Consider the following 12,005-nt stretch of genomic DNA (forward strand, 5'->3'; position numbering starts at 1 on the left):
TTGTCGCTCTGTGTGTCAATCATTTAAAAGCCTGTACAGCAGCTGCCCTTCTGTCTCACTGCCTTATCTTGTGTGATGCTATAATGTTTTATAATAGAGAGATGTTACTCATATCCTTAGCCCGACATCCACACATCATATGTGTTTACAAAGTAAGTTTTAATAAGTTTACATGTGTTTAAAGTGTGTGTGTGTGGGGGAGGTATTTTAAGGCTTAAACTATAAAAAAAATGTGGTCTTTCTATATCCCGGATTTTCACCTATTGCGGCTGGGTCTGGAACGTAACTTCTGCGATAGGCGGGGGATCACTGTACAGGCAGCAGTGAAGCATGGAGGAAGTTCCTACAAGTCTGGGGAAAATAGAGCTGTTGATTGGGTCAGAATGAATCCTCAATTATGAGACATAACAAGAAGATTTACATCCATGATACAATCCCATGAGGAAAGCATCTGATCAGCCCCATCCTGAATGGCTCTAAACATCAGGCCAAGAACATCAAGAACTATGATTAGGAAAAAAAACAAGGGGATCTGCCACAGATGGTATGGCCATCACTTAGCCCTGATCTACACATCATGGAGACTGTCTGGGATTTCATGGAGAAATGGAAGTGAATGAGATGACTGCCAGACCTATGGCAGACCTGAGGGAACTGAGGCTGGTTGAAAGAGTGGGCACACCGGATATTGGTTGTGTTAGTTTTTCATGTTTTATTGCCATTTATACTTTTTTATATTTAAACGAGCTGTATATACCCGGCGTTGCCCGGGGCAGAAGTAACCTAATCGGTGAAACACTTACATATATACCAAAGTAAACCTAATCGGTCAAACAGTTACATATATAAAAAAACCGAACCTAATCGGACAAACAGCTAATCTATATACATAAGCAAACCTAATTGGTCAAACAGTTACATAAATACAAAAGCAAACCTAATCGATCAAACAGCTTCATATATACAGAAGCGAACCTAATTGGTCAAACAGTTATGCATGTGCAGAATGATTTTACAAACATTATGCGTGTTAACAATCATTAAAAAGAAAAGATTGAGGAACTGTTCTTCTATATGTGATGAAGCCACTAATCAGACAGATTTTTTTCAGGACCCAGCTGTTTCATAACTAAACTACTGCCACCCCAAAGTAATGCCTAATAGTGGTTTTTGGGGTAGCTGTGGAATAAAAAGGGTGTTTTTTAGTCAGTAAGAATCTGACAGTACCCTTCAGTACGGGCTGAAGGGTGCCTATGTAAGGTTTTACATCCTTCCCGTATGGAAAAAAAAACATACTAAACTTTTTTTTCATCATTACACATAATCTCAGTCAAATGGAAGTACGCATTCTCAATTTATTTTTATCTAATTTTTACTTTTTCACAAAGCCATCCCATGCCAATTTGTATGAATAAACTTTTGCTAGAGAGTTAGCAAAAGTTTATTCATGCACATATTTTAATACGGATAATCTATCTCTAATGAAGGTTCTCATTTTCATTCTAATTTAAAATAATAATAGATACTCATTTTTTTCTTCTGTTTTAGAAAAACCAATCTATGCCACCTACGTCTTCGTCAAGTCAGCTTCATCCAGCTTCATCACATATAGAAGAAGAGTTCCTCAATCTTTTCTTTTTAATGATTGTTAACACGCATAATCTTTGTAAAATTATTCTGCACATGCATAACTGTTTGACCAATTAGGTTCGCTTCTGTATATATGAAGCTGTTTCATCGATTAGGTTTGCTTTTGTATTTATGTAACTGTTTGACCAATTAGGTTTGCTTATGTATATAGATTAGCTGTTTGTCCGATTAGGTTCGCTTCTGTATATATGAAGCTGTTTGTCCGATTAGGTTCGGTTTTTTTATATATGTAACTGTTTGACCGATTAGGTTTACTTTGGTATATATGTAAGTGTTTGACCGATTAGGTTACTTCTGCCCCGGGCAACGGCGGGTATATACAGCTCGTATATATATATATATATATATAGCAAAATACCCGCGCTTCGCAGCGGAGAAGTAGTGTGTTAAAGAGGTTATGAAAAAAAAAGGAAACATTTTAAAAATAACGTAACATGATTGTCAATGTAATTGTGTTGTCATTGTTATAACTGTTGCTGTCTTTTATATATATATATATATATATATATATATATATAGAGATATATATATATATATATATATTATATATATAATATACACACACACATAAACATTTATATACATATACATATATATACATATCTACATATACACATGTACATATATATACACACACATACATAAACACACACATAAGACTTACTGAGTGAAACGGGCTTTCATTGACAATCATGTTACGTTATTTTTAAAATGTTTCCTTTTTTTTTCATAACCTCTTTAACACACTACTTCTCCGCTGCGAAGCGCGGGTATTTTGCTAGTATATATATATATATATATATATATACATATACACACATACATGCAGTTTTAATAACACAGAAATCAATATAAACATTAACATCATTATCATATGAGAATATGAAGTAATATATAAGAAGCACATTTCATATAAATATAAATTATTAAACAGTAAAATCTTCTTCTGTAATTTGCTACCGTGGCAATTTGTGTGTCTGTCCAGGATTTTAAATGACCTGTAGCTCGCAAACCGTTGCACCTATACACTTGAAATGTGGTACACATATAGTACGTCACGTCTACTATCCGCTTTATGGGTGATGATTGTTTTAGTCTTTTTATGTTTATTTTATTTTATTGTACAATCAAGTCCTATCTGCGCACAGCAGGGCAGCCGTGGGCGGATGTGTATGGTGTATTCACTCGATGTTATCGTGCATTGCGCTGTCAGTGGTATTTTGATAAAAGAATTTGAACAACATATAAGAAGCGTATAAATTATTAAACAGTAAAACATTAACATTTAAGAAGTAAAGTTACATTAAGTACTACTGCTGTGCCTTCGGGTATACCTCATTTTTTGTTTGCCCATTACATGCTTAAATGTATACATTTTTTGGTGCACCTACCCGAGAACACGCGACATATAACCGAGCGTGGGAGAAGCATGGATTTTAAACACGCGTTGAGTTGATGTGCTGGTCTCCCTCGTGAAATAACTGGTAATGTTTGACTAAAATCTACAGCGAATAAAACGACATTAGCTCCTATTTTTTTTTTTACGATCTCTGAGATGTTGCTTTTTTCGGTTCAAGGCTTCATAAGCTCTTTTATGTTCAATGTTGTACTTAATAAGTACTAATTATCCCAAACCATCATCTTTGAATGTTGCAAGACTTTCGCCTTGTATGTAGATCGGGGTAATTACATTCATTGCATTCCTAGTCTGAATCACAATCTGATTGTATGGGTGGTTACCTGGCACTGTAGGGTTGCCACCCGTCCTTTAAAATACGGAATCGTGCCGCGTTTGAGAATGAAATTGCGCGTCCCGTTTTGAATCAATACTGGATGGGATTTATCCCGTATTTTTTTTATCATTTTTTTTTTAAAGCAGCGTCTCATGCAAATCATCCCACACGCATTTTATGAAGATGCCTCCTTTCCTACTTTTGATTGGGTAATACTTGATGTCATCGTTAGTTTGATTGGTGTTTTTAACTGTCCAGTGAGTAGGGCGTGTCTTTCAACGGAATGAAAAAAAGGCCCACCCCACGACCCACCCATTCCATTTTTATATATATAGATATTTTTAATTTCATTATTTTTGAAAGCACTTCACTTACATAATTCTCACATATACCTAAGACTTTTACACAGAACCACACTATATAGACCGACAAAGCACCAAGCAAATGGCAAATACGGCCAAATTAAGATTTTGCTAACAAGCTCTATAGTTAACGCCTCCGTTTTTTCTCTTGTATTTGATGTACAGATACCTTTTCTGTTTCAGCTATTTTCTTAATTATCCACTAAGGAGCTCTATTACATTTCACAATGATTTTATGTTTGAGATGCACATGTCCTGGCCACACTGTTTCTCAGGCAACTGCAAATCCTTTCAGCTTTTTTCTTTTATAATGTGTTGTATCTGTTCAACATTTTCCTTTAAATTTAATTTAACACTCATAGTTTTAGAAAAATGTGTTCTGCCAGATTGCTCTCAAGCAAATTAAAATCTGATTAATGGATCTATACAATTTAATTTCCTAAACATTCTGAAGTCTGTCTTGATAATTTGAGAGATTAAGTCTACGGACTTCTTCTTGCATTGGATTTTGACACACTGACTTGCAAGAAATTGCCACCTACACTCCCATCTATGAACATACATTCCTCTGCTCAAACAAATGCAGGTTTTCCCAGTACATATTTCACATGTCTCTTTAAACTTAATGTTTTTCATTTTACTTTAAATTTTCATATTGGACTTTATTTAAAAACCAACCACAAGCAACCAAGAAAGTAACATTACAGGAGTTCACGCTAATAGCCTTACAACCCGATCGCTGTAAACACTTTTTTTAAATGAGTTTTAAGCACAGGGGAAAAAAAGAAACATTTGAACAAATCCAAACTTTATTTAAAAACCAACCATAAGCAACCAAGAAAGTAACATTGCAGGAGTTCACGCTAATAGCCTTACAACCCGATCGCTGTAAACGCACAAGGGAAAAAAGGAACATTTGAAAAATCTGTAATTTAATAAACCACCAAGAAAAGTAACATTGCAACAAATCACGCTACGAACCACTCGCTGTAAACACTTTTTTTTAATGAGTTTTAAGCACAGGGAAAAAAATGAACATTTGAAAAATCCGTAACTTAATAAACAACCAAGAAAAGTAACATTGCGACAATTCACGCTACGAACCGAAAAATGAACATTTGAAAAATCCGTAATACAAAAACTAACCATAAACCACCAAAAAAACTAACCTTGCATTTGTCGAGTTCTGGCATGAAGTGAGGAGGAACTGGGTGGAGAGGAGGTTACAGTGCTTAGAAGCCATGGTTAACTGCAAAGGCACACGAAATACTGTAGAGCACAAAGAGTTCACAGGTAAAGCACGCACGTCTGACTGAGAACAATGAACAGGGAGAGGCTGAACATGTGCTTAAATACAGTAATTGGCGCGTACGAACCGGAAAGGGAAATGAAATAGAGCACAAAGAGTTCACAGCGAAAGCACGCATGTGTGTGCAAGCACGCATGTCTGACCGAGAACAATGCAACACGTGCGGAAATCATCGGTGTGCACACACCGAAAGGGAAACTGGCTTGTTTGTATACCGAGTGTGTGGTCATGAACTTTTGGCGAACTTTTTGGTCGTAAACCGATTTGTACATGTAGCGAGACATTCGTGAACCGAGGTTCCACTGTATATATATATATATATATATATATATATATATATATATATATATATACAGTCATATGAATAAGTTTGGGAACCCCTCTCAGCCTGCATAATAATTGACTCTATTTTCAACAAAAAAGATAACAGTGTTATGTCTTTCATTTCCTAGGAACATCTGAGTACTGGGGTGTTTTCCGAACAAAGATTTTTAGTGAAGCAGTATTTAGTTGTATGAAATTAAATCAAATGTAAAAAACTGGCTGTGCAAAAATTTGGGTCCCCTTTTAATTTTGCTGATTTGAATGCATGTAACTGTTCAATACTGATTACTTGCAATACCAAATTGGCTGGATTAGCTCGTTAAGCCTTGAACTTCATAGACAGGTGTGTGCAATCATAAGATGTTCCTAGGAAATGAAAGACATGCCACTGTTATCTTTTTTGTTCAAAGTAGAGTAAATTATTATGCAGGCTGAGAGGGGTTCCCAAACTTTTTCATATGACTGTATATATATTGTGGCACACGCATGCATGGGAAGCAGCGGGGGGAGGGGTCTAGTTAATGTTGAAACTCTGGTGTCTAGGACAAATCACGTGTGAATTTCCCATTGGGATTAATAAAGTATCTATCTATCTATCTATCTATCTATCTATCTATCTATCTATCTATCTATCTATCTATCTATCTATCTATCTATCTATCTATCTATCTATCTATCTATCTATCTATCTATCTATCTATCTATCACTAATGCCTCTTCTCTCTCCTTTCAGGACCAAGTAAGACCCAGTCCACTTCCTCTTCTGGCTCCAGACCACAACCTCCTACGAGCTCTTCCTCCACCTATTCTATAAAACCCACCAGCTCTGCTCTGCAATTCAGTTCTGTTTTGTGACTCAGTCTTTCATGATTACTTGGAGGAGTATTATGCAGCTTTTCTTTTTTAGCAACCTCTGCAATATAAGGGGTGGATCCCTCCAAACCTTTACCGTTGTTCTTTGCTTTCTTTACAATATATAAAGTCAAAAAAACATTTTTAATTGGAGCCCAGCTGGACATCCAAATGAATTTCAAAAAGTGTATAAGCTACAGTATATCAAGAAGGGAAGAGAGCAGTGTCAGAGGAGATCTGAACCACATTTTTCTTTTTTAAACTACTAGGCTTGGATCGGTTAGCTGGCAATATACATATATACATATATATATATGTGCAGTTATTGCAGTTATCATAATTCTATAATCCTTGTGTTTATCAATAAATTGAATAATTCTCTTCCTTAAAACAAGTGGGCCTCAGTTACTGTGATATAAGTCTAAAGGCTGGAGACCCCTTCCTACAACAGAGCAACGTAAGGTAAATAAAGTAGGAGCCTTGTCGATTTATTGGATTAATCCTGCATTATTATGATATCTTCCTAGGTAGCCGTCTTATTAATTGTTAATCAATCAAAAATTCCTGCAATGGGCTGATGCACTATTCAAGGGTCATTCCTGTCTGTGTTCACTTACTTTAATAAGTTTTAGCTGACCTTTCACCATGCCCTGGATGAGAGGGTTTAGAAAATAGAGGAATGGATTGATGTTTCATCATCACAGTGAGTCAATTTGATAGATAGAAAAATGTGAGTTAAAACTGATGAATCACTATGCCTTCTGAAGTATCAGTTACCAGAATATTGTTAAAAAGCTAGTACTGTTATGTTTTCAGAATTTTGCTGACTTGGTTCTGAATTATCACTTCTTGTGACATCTCTAGTCCCCGCCTACTTCTGAAAGACAACAATTTTCCCTGTACCTAAGAAAACAAAATTGGACTGGCTGAATGACCAGAGACTGGTGACAGTCACTCAAATCATTTACCTCTGACTGTGCAGCCAGACACCTGTTCAACTCCATCATTAAATTTGATGATGACATTGCCATCTCAAGCCTAATCACCAACAATGATGAGACAGCTTACATAGAAGAGGTCTGCTTGCTTACTCAGGGATGCCAAGACAATAATACCATCCTTAACGTTAGAAAAACAAGGGAGCTGGTTGTAGACATCAGAAAGGAGACAGGCCTACTTTCAATTTGCACCAAAAGAGATGCTGTTGAAAGAGTAAGCAACTTTAAATTTCTGGAAGTGACCATCATTTATTCATTAAACTGGGTACAACACATTTTGTCTCTTGTCAAAAAGGTTCACCATTGCCTCTCCTTTTTGAAATGTCTGAAGAAAGCTCGTATTTCTCCATTTGTTCTCATGAGCTTCTGAAGGTGCACATTAGAGTCCATCTTTACTGGCTACGTTACATCCAGGTTATGGCACCTGCTTAGCTCAAAAGCGTAAAGTACTGCAGAGGGTGGTGAAGGCAGAACAGAATATTCATAGAATGGGGCTGAGTGACTTTTTTCGTATAATACTAATTAATACTTTTAAAGCGATATTCATAAACAAAAAAATCCCTTTTTTAACTTCCAAATGTTACAACTAAACATTAAAACAAATAAATAATATGCCAACAGTGGAATCAGGCTAACTATCACCCCAGTTTGTGTGGGTATAGAAATATACCATATGAAGAATAAATTATCAAAACTCACAATACTGAACTATAAATTAAATCATAAATAAAACAGGAACTTGGACGGCAAACAAGCCACACTGGAACTATGTAAGTTAATCCTGATTAAACCAGCCAGTACAGAATTTTAATCAAATATTTTTAAGCAATACATGATAATTTTTACAATTTAATATAAGCATATACTTAAATGAACTTGTAACAAAGGGTTTTTAAAGGCATAAGGAAAAGGACTGAAAGTAACTAAAGGATTAACTAAATGAAGCTTAAAGCTTGAGTAAGTGAGGCTTTTGGCTCATCTTAGAGATGAGCCATCTTAGAGGAGTCACCAAGATAGCTGCTAAAGTTAAAATGAAGTAGATGTGTAATGACCACCCCCTTAAAAATTGAGGACAAACTAGTGAGAAAGCCCAAACACCCCTATTATGAAGCTGTGATAAGATAAATGGGAGAGCCAGCAGCACAACCCTATTAACGAAGCGATGTTTAGAATAATGGAAGAATCTACATATATATGAAGTTACTGGTGGCTGTTGATGACTGGCTGAGATGACAGAATTCTGCATATTAAGAGTCAGATAACATGATATATTATATAAGGTGATGGTAATAGAAAGGTATGAAAGAGAATAAATAGTATTAATGACTGCTCACTAACCTACAATTGCTCTGTTCTGGGTATGACGTTAACCTGCATCCAGCCCTGCATGAAGGCCCTCCAACCTGCAGGGAAAAACCAGAGGGTTGGTGGCAGAATTGGCACTCCAGCCACCATAAAAAACCTCACACTGGTTCCATTCCATCTGAACTAGTGTGGTGCTGAGATGTCACCCATTGCATGGCTGCACTCGGGTCCTAATCTGGGATCCTGAGTTGGTTTGTCATGTGATGGGTGCAGTAATGCACTGTACCAGCGTCTGCTCCTAACCGCTCTCTCTCTCATTCACTCCATGGACTGAGATATTTGTGCATATTTATGTGTAAATAAAGAACTGTTCTGCATTCTGCATTTCATGCTCCTTCTCTGTACGTTTAGCATTTGTTTGCTCAGAGGTTGATGTGCTTACTGCTTCCTTAGCAGCACTTCACTTCTCCACCCTAGCGGCCCGCTTCTAATTGTCTTTCATTGGCATCTTTTTGCATTAAAACTGATTAAGTCGGTGTTTGTGTTGCAATTACTTAGTATGTTTTCTTTAATTTTTCACTTAAGCTGGCACTTAAGTCTTCAATCTGCCTTAAGAATGATTTAAAATATGAAGAAGTAGGGGAAGTGACGGAGAAGGTGGTAGGGATAAGAACGGCACCCATACGCATGCGCCCCACGGCCGCCCTGCTGGCTGCTGCCGAGGGTTGATTCTACAATAAAATAAAATAAAAATAAAAAGAAGAATAACCTTGGAGGTCAATCATCACCCTGAAAGAGGATAGTAGACGTCACATAGTATATTTGTACCAAATTTCAGGTCAATAGGTCAAACGGTTTGCAAGCTTCAGGATATTTAAAATCCTAGACAGACACGGTAGCGTATTATATAAGAAGATATTTTCATATCACAGAAATGTTAGCTCAATGTGATGTGTCAAAGGTGTGGTTTATAGGCTACATCTCTACTGCATACTAACTGAGTTAATAACATGCTAAATAGAGGGTACTGGTTAACTCACGGAATTCCTATTTGGACAAACTTGGGTAATTTTACCACACAATCAAGTGGCGACCCGTCATAAACATGTCCATAGAGCAATTTGGGTTATGACCCATAGTTTAAGAAACATTGTAGTAGAGTAAAGAACCTGTTATCTGCAAGATAAACTGTTTCTTAAAAAAAAGAAAAAAAACTCACCTTTGGTAGAATTCTTGTCTAGTATAGATGGAGAATTAGTGTGGGCTGCAATAAAACAAAGAGAAAGAGTGGGTAAGAAACTTGCAAAGTATAAGGAAAGTTGCCTTTAAATGTTATGAATGCAGAACAGAACAGTTTACACAGAAAGAAGTTTTCTTATTTTGCATCTTACCTCACTGATGATAACATTTTAAATATATTTATATATACATATGTTTTGGTATTTCTAAGAATAATACAGTCGTATTTTCAGTTTGCAAAATTTGGTTAACCTTCTTATTTTATGTTTTTTTCATCAAGAAAAGTTAAAAATGATTTATATGTTGAAATATTGAAATAAATCATAAACTAAAAAAAATAAAAGTTTTATTTATTTTTACTATATCACCCATCCTTAGCACAGCATCAAGATGCCTTCTTTTCAGGACATGTACAACACTTGCTGCCTTAGAAAATTAAATACTATATCATTAAAGACATCAGCCATTGTGGACAGCCACTTTTTCCACTCCTTCCCTTCTGGCAGAAGGTCCAGGGCCATTAGCACTCACACCACTTGATTCAGGGACAGTTTCTATGCTGTAATCTTAAGGATGCTGAATAGTAAACATTGAGAGCAAACATTGTTATGCAAACATTGTTATAATATAACAATGTATATAAAATACAAATACAGATTGCATATAATTGTGTATATATATGTTGCATGCTAAGTAAACTTTGTTTTTTTATTTTGTATTATTTTGGTCAAGAAATGTCAATGTACAATGTACATGACAAGAAACATGACTTGAACGTTCATATCTCTCAACTGAAACCAGTTTTCTGTTTAGCATTGTATTGGCCTTCCTGACTGCCATTTTCCATCTCTTTTGAAGAGAAAGATGAATATGAGATGGAGAACATTGTGAGCATCCAACAGTGAGGCTCTATACTTCAATATCTAGCACAGGAGAAAAGGTATACAGTACTTCATAAGGCTGATCCTTGCTGCCAGCTTCTGATGTTCATCCTAATGTTCTTACTAGACAATTTCATAGGCATTATCCTTATAAGACCAGTGGGCACGTTAAGAATTCATACCACCTACAACGATTCTGTGTTAGGGCGTATTGTGAATTAATCTGTACTGCTGTTTAAATTTGTCTATATATTTTTCCATTGTTTATTAACTTTATTGTTATGAAAGTGACATTATCATGGCACCATCTCAGATGGGTTTCTGCAACAGTTGCTACAATCTTGTGGTGTTTCTGATTGTCATGTCATAATCTTTGTAGTAATATCTTACCATACAAATAGCAGACCACAAGAATAGGAGTTTTTAGATGTTATGGACAGTATGGGGTACTCCAGCTCCCCAAACACCCAACACAACAGGCACGTACACAAGTGAAAAGGGCAAAGAGTCTTTTATTATGGGAAACTCTTCCCCAAAGTGTTTCCCACCATAGCCACAAGTATGCACAAGCACAATTTGGAAACACTTTATCTTCTCTTCGTCTTCTCTCGGTTGCTGCCTCCTCCACGCCTCCTTGCAAAATGATTCAGGCCCTAATTCAAGTTTGGTACGGAGACCCCAAAATTCTCCAAAACTGTTAAAAATTGGTGGATTCCATGCCAAATTTACATCTAGATACTTCAATTGTTGATGAGGTCATATGCTGTTGTGAGTATATGAATATTATTCAAAATAAAAGAAATTGAGCAAAACTGATTTTTGTTGTTTTCAGAGTCTGTTTCATTTAATTTTCACAAGGGTGTATATACTGTATACTGTATATTTAAACCAAAGTAACCGGCAGGCAGTGTGGTGTAGTTATTATGGCTTTGGACTTCAAACCCTGATGTTGTGGGTTTAAATCCCACAACTGACATTTTGTGACCCTGAGCAAGTTACTTGTTTAGCCTGTGCTCCAACTGGAAAAACAAAAGAAATGTAACCAATTGTATCATAAATGTTGTCGCCTTGGATAAAGGTGTCAGCCAAATAAAATAATATAATGGTAACAGAATAAATAAAATATATTTGGAATCTCTTGTCCAATGTTTACCTTCAGCACATTTCCTCTGCTGCAGTGGGCTGGCTCCCTGCCTGGGGTTTGTTCCTGCCTTGTACCCTGTGCTGGCTGGGATTGGCTCCAGCAGACCCCCGTGACCCTGTGTTAGGATATAGCGGGTTGGACGATGACGACTGACTGACATTTCCTTTGTATTTGTTTGGGTCTGAAGGACTCTTAACTGATTCTTCCT

Source organism: Erpetoichthys calabaricus, chromosome 16 (assembly GCF_900747795.2).
Source record: "Erpetoichthys calabaricus chromosome 16, fErpCal1.3, whole genome shotgun sequence".
NCBI classification, from domain to species: Eukaryota; Metazoa; Chordata; class Cladistia; order Polypteriformes; family Polypteridae; genus Erpetoichthys; species Erpetoichthys calabaricus.